We start from the raw sequence: 14371 nt of genomic DNA on the forward strand, positions 1-14371 counted from the left end.
TCATAATCAGTTTGACTGTAGTTAATGGCTTACAACTGCATTGCTGCTTATTTTTAAAAGAATTTAAGTTGTTAAATCATAGTATTAATATATTTCAATTTGAAAAAACAATCAATGGAGATCCTGCTATTACTACTTTAACTCTCAAAGATTTTGCATGGCTTATATTTTAAATGAAGCTATCCATCAGATTTTCCATTTTCTCTCTTACAATGTGGTAGATTTAGAGTCTTCCCCCAAATTCCCTTTGTCACTAACCTGGGCATTTCTCCAAGCCCAAAGATAGTAATGAAAATTATAGGCTCTTCCTACATACTTTTCTTTTTTAAGCAACTAGATCTGGGTTCTATATTAGCAAGCCTCAATCTTTCCCTATTTGTAGAGGCTTTTTTTTTTTTTAAAAAAACACAAGCACCTCCACAGTCCTGTTCAAACAAAAACCTTCAAAAGAAGCTAAGCTCATTAGTGTGCAATTAAGGAAGCTGGTTTATGTAGTTCATCTAATGTCTTACCAAACTGACTTGAAATGCTATAAATATCATGATAGAAATATAGAAATGTGGAAGTATCTTAGACAGTCAAATGTTGAAAAAGCCAATCGATGATCTAGAGTGTTGTCAGTGTGGTTAATATGATATAAATAACATAGTTAGAAATAGGAAAGTGAGCCCATCTGTGTAACATAAATGTATCAACACCATTCTTAAGATCTTTCACCTTCAAGGTAAAGTTAAAATTAAGAAAATTTAGTTGATCTCAGCTACATTCTGGTTCACTCTCAAACACAACAGAAAACTTATCTACAGACATGTTGAGCAATAAAATATATGATTACACTTAAAATTGAATAGTAAGAGAAAGAAACAACTTTAGAACTGTCTCTGCAGTTTTTTAAAAAAATGCCCCTCAGAAGACAGAAAAAGACATATGTCTTACAAACTAATAATTTTTAAATTAATTTTCCATAATTACATATTCTCTTCCTTTGATCTCTTAATCTTTTAAAATTTCTGTTCTTCTTCTCTGAGACTCACCTATCACTTCCACACTCATCTTAAGCCTCCCAAGTCTGCATCTGTTTTTTTCTCATTCTACAGTCATGATCTACAACAAATACACTTTCATGTAATCTCTCTGAATAAAAAAATTATTGCCAATATTTCCAGTTTCAAAAACTCAAAAACTGGTACACAGGGAGTGTTCAGGGATTTTGCTGGTCTGCATAACTCTACATAATGTTTTATTACATATCTAAACAATATAGGATACATAATCTTTTCTCCCTGAGCAGTTGATATGCTGCTGCTAAGCTGCTGCGAAGTCTCTTCAGTCGTGTCCGACTCTGTGCGACCCCATAGACGGCAGCCCACCAGGCTCCCCCGTCCCTGGGATTCTCCAGGCAAGAATACTGGAGTGGGTTGCCATTTCCCTCTCCAATGCACGAAAGTGAAAAGTGAAACTAAAGTTGCTCAGTCGTGTCCAACTCTTCGCGACCCCATGGACTGCAGCCCACCAGGCTCCTCCGTCCATGGGATTTTCCAGGCAAGAGTACTGGAGTGGGGTGCCATTAGTTGATATGCACGAACTCTTTATTCATCCCTTGCTCACAGATTTTTCCCAAAAAAATACACATGCACATTCCTTCAGTATGTACTGCTTCAGAGAAATTATGAAGCCTGTTATGAAATGTCTCACTTTTCCTTATGTTGACTGTTCAGACTTCGGCTTGTTGGACTATGAGAACATCTTTACAAAAGTTTTTGCTTCATAATATTAAAGAGGTGGACACTATCGATTCAAACATTTGTTATTATAATTGCCTCATTCTTACACAATGACAGAGACTATTCAGGGAAAAAAACAGAACAAAACAATTGTTACCAGAATACACTGCTCCCGATTATGTAAAGTAATTATTCATCATGTAAAAATTTCAGTGGAATCCAGAAGTTTTCGCAGGTCAAGGCAAAGGAAAAACTAAATGAAGCAGCATTTCCTGGATAGGAGTACTGGGACTTATAATTTTCAACTAAACAATACGCAAAAGAAGTGCTACTGAAATCAAACTGGGTAAATAAGGAAAGGGAAACAAAATATACATTTATACAGACACACACATGGTCTTAGAAAATGGGCCAGTTAGGCGTGGGTCATTTTGTATAGTCAGTGATGTGGATATTTCATAAATATATAACTTTTTATCCATCTCTGTGGAATGGACCTAGCTAGAAATCATTTTCACTGTCTACTCTTATCCCAAAGGAAGTATTAATATCTATAACTCTGTGCTTATAATAACATATGCTTGGGTTTATCCTCATATTTGAACAACCTATAGGCTTAATTTCCTTAGCTCCCCATTTTAAAGATTTTTTTTTTCAGTAAAGAGAATTATGATGGTATAAATTGACTCCCTTTGGGTTGTTATTATTCATTTTCCCCACAAAATTACTTTGTGAGAATTGTCTGATGCTTAGAGCTTCCTTGGAATAAATAAGCAATCTCCTTTTTATTCTGCCCTATATGCTTCTTGAGACAGAAGTAAAATTTGAAAAAAATTCTAGCAAATGTAGCATCCCTCTACATTCTTTTTAGCATGTTAAAACAATTTGATTCAAATAAGTCACATTTTAAAATCTTAAAAGATCAGATAATCTGCTTTCTATATAAACTACTCCATAGTACAGAAAAAGAAAGTTCATCCAATTTATTTTATGAAAATACAATGAGCAAAATTTTTAAACCCTGGTAATACAGTTCTTAAATGGGTAGATCAGTGTCTCTAACAAATTTGGGTGCAAAATTATAAATGAAGTAATAGCAAGTCAATGCAACAATATGTTAAAAGGTTGATATGATGATACAGTAGAATTTCTATGAGAGATAAAACTATTGTTCATAATTTGAATATGTAACATCACATAAGTAAATAGAAGCAAAATATATATGACCTATAAAAACTTAATTGGAAATTCCTACAGTTATTCCTGTGCAAAGAACTCTAAGTAAAATATGATTAAGAAGAAAGTAAATATGCTAAAGACCAACTAAAAGAAACAAAGAGAAAAAAGTAAAATCCTGAAACTGTTTTTATTAAAGTCCAGAACAATGTTGGAATATCGACTAATATTATGATTATTTAAAATTTGCTTGGAATTTCCAATAACTGCAATAGTATAAAAAAGTAAAATATTTGCTATGAATTTTGGAAGAAAAAGAAACAAAATCATCTATACTTGCAGATAAGATTATTATGTAGCCAGAAAACTCAAATCTATTGAAAAGTAATTAAAATTAATAAGAGAATTTGACAAGGGGCATACAAAATAATTATGCTACAATCAACAGTTTTACTTTTTTAATCATTAATAAAGATAGAAATGAAAATTAAATCAAAACATACTCATAACAACAGAAGCATGAAGTTCCTAGGAAGGTACAAGAGCGACATGAAAAGAAAAAGAAAAATCATATACTATTAAATGAATAGGCATAAAAAGATATGAAATGAGAAGATATCATGTTATATCCATGTTATAACCATTCCAAATGAACAAATACACTTAACATAATTCTACAGATGTTAAAGGGCTTCTCAGTTAGAGCAGTGATAAAGAATCTTCCTGTCAATGCAGGAGACACAAGAGATGTGGGTTTGATCCCTGGGTCGGGAAGATCCCCTGAAGTAGGAAATGGCAACCCACTCCAGTATTCTTGCCTGGAAAATCCCATGGACAGAGGAGCCTGGCGGGCTACAGTCCATGGGGTTCCAAAAGAGTCGGACACAACTGAGCAGGCACACATACAGACATTAAAACTTACTATGAAGCTACTATAATTAGGGAAGTAGTATGTACTCTATTACGGCTTCCCTGGTAGCTCAGCTGGTAAAGAATCCGCCTGCAATGCAGAAGTTCAGTTGAGTTCAGTCGCTCAGTAGTGTCCGACTCTTTGCGACCCCATGAATTGCAGCACGCCAGGCCTCCCTGTCCATCACCAGCTTCCGGAGTCCACCCAAACCCATGTCCATCGAGTCAGTGATGCCATCCAACCATCTCAACCTCTGTTGCCCCCTTCTCCTCTTGCCCCCAATCCTTCCCAGCATCAGGGTCTTTTCCAATGAGTCAACCCTTCGCATGAGGTGGCCAAAGTATTGGAGTTTCAGCTTCAACATCAGACCTTCCAATGAACACCCAGGATTGATCTCTCCCAGGATGGATTGATTGGATCTCCTTGCAGTCCAAGGGACTCTCAAGAGTCTTCTCCAACACCACAGTTCAAAAGCATCAATTCTTCGGCGCTCAGCTTTCTTCACCGTACAACTCTCACATCCATACATGACCACTGGAAAAACCATAGCCTTGACTAGACGGACTTTTGTTGGCAAAGTAATGTCTCTGCTTTTAAATATGCTATCTAGGTTGGCCATAACTTTCCTTCCAAGGAGTAAGCATCTTTTAATTTCATGTCTGCAATTACCATCAGCAGTGATTATGGAGCCCAAAAAAATCAAGTCTGACACTGTTTCCACTGTTTCCCTATCTATTTCCCATGGAGTGATGGGACCAGATGCCATGATCTTAGTTTTCTGAACGTTGAGCTTTAAGCCAACTTTTTCACTCTCCTCCTTCACCTTCATCAAGAGGCTCTTTAGTGCTTCTTCACTCTCTGCCATAAGGGTGGTGTCATCTGCATATCTGAGGTTATTGATATTTCTCCTGGCAATCTTGATTCCAGCTTGTGTTTCTTCCAGCCCAGCATTTCTCATGATGTACTCTGCATATAAGTTAAATAAGCAGGGTGACAATATACAGCCTTGACATACTCCTTTTCCTATTTGGAACCAGTCTGTTGTTCCATGTCCAGTTCTAACTGTTGCTTCCTGACCTGCATACAGGTTTCTCAAGAGACAGGTCAGATGGTCTGGTATTCCCATCTCTTTCAGAATTTTCCACAGTTTATTGTGATCCACACAGTCAAAGGCTTTGGCATAGTCAATAAAGCAGAAATAGATGTTTTTCTGGAACTCTCTTGCTTTTTCGATGATCCAGCGGACATTGGCAATTTGCAGAAGACCCTGGTTCAATTCCTGGGTTGGGAAGATCCGCTGGAGAAGGGAACGGCTACTCCTCCAGTATTGAAACAAATTTGGAGAACAGAGAATCTACATTATATCCAAATATACCTGAGACCTTTATGTACAAAAAAATTGTCCTAATTCAGTACTACTCAATTAGAAACCCACATGAAACAGATACCAATTAAGACTCATATATTTTTTAAATTCCAAGTTAATCAAATATTTTTAATATAATGCAGTAAAAACACCAGAAGAAAATCTCTGGTAAAGATCTTCATAAGCAAGACAGAAAACCAACCATCCTTTAAAGAAAAAAGATAAGTATAGCTTGTTGTATTACCATAATTTATAGATAGCCTATAGACTGTAGAAAATTTTAACAGTATATATAACAGGAAAGCAAGTTCAAAACTGATAAGAACTCAAAAACAGGGGAAAACAAAATCTATAAATTCATAGCAAAGAATATATAGACCAATCATTTGAAAAGATGTCAATGGAAACATTCTTCTTGATTGTGGTATAAATCATATAACATGAAATCTACTTCCTTAAAAACTTTTAAGTGTATAGTATAATGTTGTTAATTATATGCACATTGTTGTACAGTAGCTCCCTAGAACTTTTCATCTTGCATGACTGAAACTCTCTACCTACTGAGCAGAAACTCCATTTCTTCTCAATAAAATTCATTTTTGTTATTCAACATCAATAAAAGTTTTAAAAATTAAAACAAACAAAAACAGCATTATTTTTCAGTCTTCAGACTCACAATTTAAAAAAAAAAAGGTAACCCCAGTGCCCGCAAGGATGCAGGGAAATCAACAGTCTTTTACATCAATGCTGGGAATCTAAGTTATCACAAACATTTTAGAAAGAAATCAAGAATTATCTTTTAAAATGAAAACTTCACATACTTTTGACCCTCAAATTCTACAGAAAATGCAGGATTTTATATGTATGCTACCAAAAAATGTAGGATTTTAAATGTATCCTATGGGGGGAAAAAAAAACTTTAGTATGTAGTCATATTTCTATAATGATTTAATTACAGTATTATTTATTGTGACAAAAATTAACACTGAAGATATTTATATGTCTATAAGTTAGGAAACACATCTAAGTGAAGTGTTTATCTACCTTTTTTTGGATAAAGAAATTTATATATATTTATATATGTTTATGGGTGCCAAGAACAATGCTGGAAGAATATACAGGCATATTAATTTGATTACCTTGGGGAGTGGGTAAGACTGAAGACACTGGAATAGGGGGATACTATTGTTTCCCTTTTATTTATCTTGAAAGTCTTTTACTTTTTAAAAGAACACATGCTACAGAATCATAAAAATGTATGGCTAGAATAGACTTCAAAGATATCTTGTCCATTTACCTCACTTTACAAATGGGTAAGTAAAGCCCAGTGTTGAGGAGCTGGAAATTATGCAGTTGTGGCTCAAAATGAGAGTTTTGACTCTCAGATCTGCACTCCCTCAACTCAAAATATAAAACCAGGGACTTCCCTAGTGGTCCAGTGGCTAAGACTCCATGCTCCCAATGCAAGGGGCCTGGGTTCAATCCCTGGTCAGGGAACTAGATTCCACATACCACAAGTAAAGATCTTGCATGCAGCTAAGACCTGGCGCACCCAAATAAATAAATATTTTTAAAAACTCAAATTCTGAAATTAAGTTTAAGCTATCTCTACAACAAATTCTTTTATCAACCCATTGCATAATACTTCTAATTGCTTGTCTTTTGATCTGCCTGTGTGATTTCTACACAACACACACACACACATTTTCTCTAGTGTATACTATGCTAAAATTCCAATAAGTTAATTTAAATATCAATACTCCTCTAGAAAAGTGAAGTTATCTGTGTTGTCAAAAGATAAAAGACAAAGGTGATGTTCAAAATATTTATCAGTATGTATAACACAGCCTTGAACAGTCAGCCCTCAGACACCAGCCCAGGCAAAACAGATGCCAGCAGTCCAGGTGGGAACATTTGTCAGAAACAGAAATATCAGACTTACTTAATTTTTTTTGAATTGGAATATAATTGCTTTACAATGTCATGTTAGTTTCTGCTGTACAAGGAAGTGGATCAGCTGTATGTATGCATATGCCCCCTCCCTCTTGGACCTCAGACCTGATAAATCTTAAATATGCTGACACATTACATCTTTAAAAGGATTAGAATATTTTATTTGAAAATCCCATACCAGGCTAAATCCAATTTCCTACTAAAGAACCATTTTTGACAAACATTTTGGTTGTCACTAAGAACAGCTGCTAATGGATATGGTTTCATAATATTATTTGACATAAATAATACTAACAAAATTTAACTGATTCACCTAACAAGGTTTTCATGCATAGAACAAGAAATGTAAACATCCACTTCACAAATATTTACTGAATGTATCCCATTTCCCAGGATCTCCCCTAGATACTGGACATGCTCCAGAATAGGTTTGATTGCTGCCTTCATGGGGTTCATTATCTGTGAGTAAGACAGACATCGATCAAGTAAACAAAGAGGTGAGTATACAATTACAAATACGAAGTGCTGCTGCTACTGCTAAGTCGCTTCAGTCGTGTCCGACTCCTAGCGACCCCATGGACTGCAGCCTATCAGGCCCCTCCGTCCGTGGGGTTTTCCAGGCAAGAGTACTGGAGTAGGGTGCCATCGCCCTCTCCGACAGAGTGCTGTAAAACAGAGTAATCAGGGAAAGGGTTCATTATGTAGATTAGCTGGTCAGGAATGGCCTGTCTGGAAAATGACATTTCATCCATTAGGATTAAGAAGAAGCCAGCCTTGCAAAAGGCACTTGGCTCTTGCCAAGGCAAGTGCTCTGCTTTTTATTTATAAGACTGACTTATTTTTTTTAAATAAATCACAATGCCTAATTGGTACTCCACTGATGCTCAATATACATTTACTTATTGAATCTAACCACTGGATCCTGTATGCTATTCCATCTTCTTAGCAAAAGGCTGTGTATGTGTTTAACTATGGTATGATGGGGCAATTTAAGAAGAAATAAAATATTTTGAAAGTACTGTAAGTTTCACAGAGGGTGATAACATAAACCAGGAAAAAAGTACATGAAAAATGTACTTTGAAAACAAATCATCCTGATGAGGCTCTGTAAAATTATGAATTTCTATTTTAATTGTTATGATAACTTCTCAACCATAAAGACTAACAACTCGGTCAAATGATTTGGTTTTCTGCCTAAGAGTCACATAAAATTGTTTCTTCTGCTTTTCACACCTCCGTCAGGGAGTGGTGGGTTTCACTGCAAACATCTGAAGATCTTCCACACCACAAAGCCCTCCAGAAACAGCTCAGCCTTTTGCAGGAGCAAATCTTAAAAGAAGTAAAATGCTACCCTCTAGTGGTCAATGTACAAAACTGATGAAAAGTCTCATTGTTCTGCACTCATTATTCAACAGGGGCCAAGGCCTAGGTACAGAGCAGTATCCGGATTGTAAAGGGGTTAGCAATTTAAAGGACTAGAGCACCTTGATATGATACAAGTAAACACTTCAAGAAATGAAATTCTGAATCAGACAGGATTAAAGTGTTTTAAAATAGGGCCCAGCACTCTAACTACCATGACTCTGCATATATGCACATTTTTCCTGCAAGGAGCTCAAAATTTGATTTAAAATCCAACTTATCTTAACTTCTGGTCCAATCCTTATCATATAGAGGCCTATTTAGACTAACTGCTCAATAGAAAATTTATCAGAAACTATCTCTTCTTGTTCCCAGCTAAATGTGTTCTCTCCCTTATCTAAATTCCAGTCAGACTTGATTCAACATTTGTACAGGTCTTGTGTCCTGTTGGCAAGGAATATTTTCAGTCCTTTTGTGTTCCCTTGGATAGGCATGGCACTTGGGGTGAGCCTAATAAATATTCAAATGAATGAACGAATGAGAATTGAATAGAGAACGGACAGATGGATATGTCATCACTTGTGTTTATGAGGAGAAAAAAATACTATTCGTTGTGCAAACACCAGTGCCTCTAAGGCTCACTGCATTGGCTCAGAGGTTACGCAGCACAGATATTTTCAAAAAATCAGAAAGGTAAAAACAAATCTAAATTAAGCTACTACACTCTGTCTGTGACACCAGGAATGGACACTGGCTCTGCCTATTCCTTCCGTAGGATCTACAAGGATTATGCAGGTGCCTGGGCACAAAAGCAGAGGAGAAGAAAACTTGAGAAGATTAGAGCTGGTTCCTCCTACCCTCATGGAATACTCTTCAGTGGACTGTAGAACTAAATGTACAAGTCTAATAAATGCTTCCTGGGAGCTTTGTAGACATGTCATAAACAATGGCTCCTGTACTTCTTACTTGAGCACATAAGCAAGTCAATCCCTGAGTTCCTGGTTCTGGCCGAGGTGATGATACGTGAACAGTCATTGATATTGGTGGTTATGATATAATAACATGTAACAGTGGGTCGGGAAGATCCCCTGGTGAAGGAAATGGCAATGCATTGCAATATTCTTGCCTGGGAAATCCCAGTGGACAGAGGAGCCTAGAGGGACATAGTTTATGGAGTCACAAAGAGTCAGACATGACAGCAACTGAACAACAATAATGTTAATATCCTGCCCAGTTCACTGTTTAAATGGCCCCTGCTTGCCCTCAAAGGAGGCAGCGGGGAAAGAGTAGACAGCAGGTATTTACATTTGGCTCCAGGATTCTCCACACAAGACCCCACTTGTCCTCTCCACAGTGGGTTGTTTGAAACCACTCCCATTTTCTGAAAAGCTCTTTTATAGATAACTTAATACAGTAGACTCCAGGGTAATTTTTAGTATCTACCTCTGACTTTCAGCACCACAGTGTGAATAAAAAACTCAATGTTATGCTGTGCTCAGGCGCAATGACAGCTGGATGATAGGCTTGCCTTTCAGCTGGGATTCCATTTTCCTAAAGAATAGGAAGTGTTGGCAGAGATAGGACATAAGAGGCAAAATGAACAAACTAAGGGAAAGTGGCCCCCCACACACACCATATATAAAACAAGCAACATGCATTCACACACACATACTGTAAAATTCTAATTGTCCAACTCTCTTATAAAACGTGTTTGAGACTACTACCATTTTCTTACCATCTACTAATTCTTTGACCTCCTTTTACCACAATACTTGGATCCCCTCACTTAAGGCATTCCAGTGGTCTTGGTGAATACCACGACCCTTTCTCCATCTTTACTCTCTTTTATGTCTCTTCAACATCTGACACTTTTGATATCTTTGATTACCCGTTCCCAGAAGAGCCTCCTGATTTTCCTCCCAATATAACCATTAGTTAGTAGAAGTCCAAGCCACTTCCTTTTTTTAATATTCCAAACAATTTGGTGTGTTTTAAGTGTCTACTATCAGTAAATTAAGTGTGAATACATACAAAATACAGTGGTATGATCTCACTCAGAAATCACGTCACAAATCTAAATTTGAAGTTACAATGCCTACTGTGAGAGGTATGTGACAGGTTGTCCTGCTTTTCTATCTGGCTTCTGCATCTCCTTCAATAACTCTTCCTCCTTACTTTTGCTACAAGATTCAGCCTTCAGTTCCAATATCAGTTCATATATGTTCCATTGGGCCACTGATTCTGTCTTCTAAAGCCAATGATCATTTCCTACTATGACTACACAATTGACTTCCCAAACCTAACCTCCTACCTAAATCTCAATTTCAATTCCTCCACAGTTGCCTACAGGCCATCTAAACCTTCCTGTCTGCAAACTGAACACACCACCCTCCCTCTGAGTGGCAAACTAGCTTTCCTATTTCTCCTGTATTAAATCTCAGCTTAGCAAAACCCAAGGATTCCATATGCAGAGAAGAAGGTACCTCTCCTATTTGATGAGCAAATAGGACGTTGAGACAGAGAAATCCAACTGGAGGAGCTTGAAACAGAGAAATCCATCTGAAGGAGATTGGTAGAAAAAGCTAGTTATAATGTGATGGATTGTAAGCTGCTAAACCATTCTAGAACAAGAAAGTCCTCAAAATAAAAGACAGAACTTTGAGCTTTTAGATGGAAACAGGGGCATAAGTTATGGCGGGGTGGGGTGGGTACTTCCCTGGTGGCTAAGATGGTAAAGAACCAGCCTGCCAGTTCAGGAGATGTAACAGACACGGGTTCAATCTCTACGTCAGGAAGATCCCCTGGAGAAGAGAATGGCAATCCACTCCAGTATTCTTGCCTGGAAAATTCCATGGACAGAGGAGCCTGGCAGACTACTGTCCATGGGGTCACAAAGAGTTGAACATGACTGAGTGACTAACACACACACAGCAAAGTAGGAAGCTATCTCCTTTATGCCACAGAGCCAAGTGCTATTTATTAATTACAGGCACATCACAGTAATAAGCTGCAAAATATAATTTAAAATTACATTTAACTTTTATTTATCCCTCCATAAATTATTCTGTGAATTTCTATAAGCAGTTATTAATCTCAGTATTAAAATAATATCTCAGGAAATCTGACTATAGTCAAAGATCATCCAGTGGCACCATATACAGTCTGACTGTCTCATAGATGCACCAGAAGCAATCTTAAGCAAATTACTACAGGCACTTGAGTGTCTTCACAGAAGACACACTGTGCATATTACTACAAGGAAGGAGATCAGGTGATGTTGGCAACTTCCCTGTGAAAAACCCTTCTGAGATTAGACATCATGATTGCTTGCTTTCTGACATTTTCATCAAGCAGAAAAATGTGCTCCTCAGAGTCCTAATGAGGATTACCTTGAGGTAAGATAATCATGATTGGATATCACCACTGGACCACAATTTCTATTCTGAGAAAAATAATAAAGGTTGAAACTTCCCCTTTAAAAGAGTCTCCCATTCTTACTGTTAGAAGCTAAGCTGTAGGAAGTGAACTTTCTCTGATAAAAAGCTGGACTGGCCCAGGTTACTCATCCAATTCTATATTTGCAAAGATACTGACTCTTCATGTCTTTCCTCAAATTTCCATAGTTCGTTTAACCCCTAGTTTCCATTCCTACAACTCTTTTGAAACTTGCTCATGAAGACTGTTACTAATAACCAAATTCTTGAGTCCAGTACCCTTTTCTCCATCTTCATCTCAGTCAATTTTAATCAATATTCGGCCCTGCTAATGTCTTCCTTTTCCTTGAAACTGATTTTTTGGCAGTTTTATTCTGGCTGATCTGCATTTCTTTAGGAGAGTTCCCTTTCAGTTCCTACCTTTTCCACTCACTAAGAGATTTTCTTTGGTTCTCACTTCTCCTCTCACTTACAACCCCTAGTTCATAGAGCCCCATTTTGTATCTCTCCCCTCTCATTTTCCCAGGCTTAAACACTTGCAGAAATTTTCTCTTACCACTCCTCTAAAATATGAGTTTACCTGCGGGAGATTTAATAGAGCAAATGCATTCTCCATAAAGATATCTTTGGACCTCTAAAAATTCAACACTGTTCCCAACTACATTTTCTCCATTGGTATTAAATGGGAATTAAACACACAATTCTCCAAAATGACAGTTTTCACTCCCAGAATTGCTTAAGAAAACGACCACATATAGTCCCCTGAGCTCTAAGAGATGTTTCATAAAAGTGCACCTCTTTACTCCTTTAGGATATTGACAGCAGTTTTCATCTGGGTTCAGGGTAAAAGTTTAAGACATTTTAGTAGGACTATTCTTTTTTCATTGGCCAGGACAGTTGTAGACTCTGCTTACTTCTTCCCTGAATTCACCCACATAATACTGAACTAACACTATGATAAAGCAGGAATATACAAGAGCTTACACCTAATAATTAAGATCCGAGCAAAGCCTTGGCGGTATAACTTGAAGGGAAACCTAGTCATTTAATATGATTAGAGAGAAAAAAATGCAAATCATAGTCAACCACAGATCTAGATTTAGTTTCGGTTCTATGTCATCAACGGTCCTGAAACCCAGAAGCAAAGATTACATGACTGACCCTGCCTGAGAACTTCAGTGTAGCCCAGTCTCTATGCAATCTTGAATTCATCCAAAGTTAGTAGCAATGGGCGCCCTCTTAAAACAGCCTTTAACAGTCACCATCATTTCCCTTAAAGTTATTGCATTGGCTCATTTTGTACTTCATTTAGGAAGTCTTTGCTTGGGCCATGAATATCTTTCATCACTCTCAGTGGTTGCTTCAATTTTTCCTTTTCAGACCTGCAAGTGTTCACTTGGGACTTGAATAATTTCATGCTCAGGACATGTATAAGATGAAGTGGACTTCTGGACAAAGGACTGGCTCCAGGAATCCCAAAAGTCTGTGGATGATTATACAAAAGTTTTAATCTTCAACATCATGATGACCAAACTTATTATAGCTAAACAATTGGTGTTCCTACACCATAAGATCTTCTTAGTAGGTGACACTTCGACAAAAATGGGTTATTATTTAATCCCATGAGCTCCTACAACTTATGCTTTCAGACTAGGACTTCTGGTTCTGGCTCATTTACAAACATTCATGATTTATGCTCTTATGATGAGCCATTTATCTTCAACATGTTTCCATCAGGAAAAAAAAAATGCTCTAAATCCACATTTTAAAATGTCTCTATCATTGCAGCATTATTCACAACAGATAAAAGGTAGAAGCAGGGGAGGGGGCTAAGATGGCGGAGGAATAGGACGGGGAGACCACTCTCTCCTCCACAAATTTATAGAAAGAGCATCTGAACGCTGAGCAAACTTCACAAAACTACTTCTGAACGCTGGCAGAGGACGTCAGGCATCCAGAAAGACAGCGCATTATCTTCGAAAGCAGGTAGGAGAAATTATAAAAGATAAAAGGCGAGACTAAAGAGTTAGAGACGGAGGCCTGTCCCGGGGAGGGAGTCGTAAAAGAGGAGAAATTTCCAAGCACCAGGAAACCTTCTCACCGGCGGGTTTGGGGGAAGATTTCGAATCTCGGAGGGCAACATAACTGGGAGAAAAAATAAATAAAACCCACAGATTACGTGCCTAAAGGCAACTCCCAGCAAAGAACCCCAGACGCTCACATCCGCCACCAGCAAGTGGGGGCTGAACGGAGAGGAGCGGGCAGCACTGCTTAGGGTAAGGACCGGGCCGAATGCCCTGAGGGCAATCTGAGGGAGCTAACGTGAGATAGTAACCTAAACTGTGGGACAGCCAGAGAGAGAGAATTATCCCGCGAAAAGCTCAAATCTAAGGCACTGCCGGCCCACTCACAGAACAAAGGACTGAGCGATACCAGAGGAGAGCTA

The sequence above is a fragment of the Giraffa tippelskirchi genome, chromosome 3, assembly GCF_054371585.1.
Source record: "Giraffa tippelskirchi isolate mGirTip1 chromosome 3, T2T-mGirTip1v1.2.pri, whole genome shotgun sequence".
In the NCBI taxonomy this organism is placed as follows: Eukaryota; Metazoa; Chordata; class Mammalia; order Artiodactyla; family Giraffidae; genus Giraffa; species Giraffa tippelskirchi.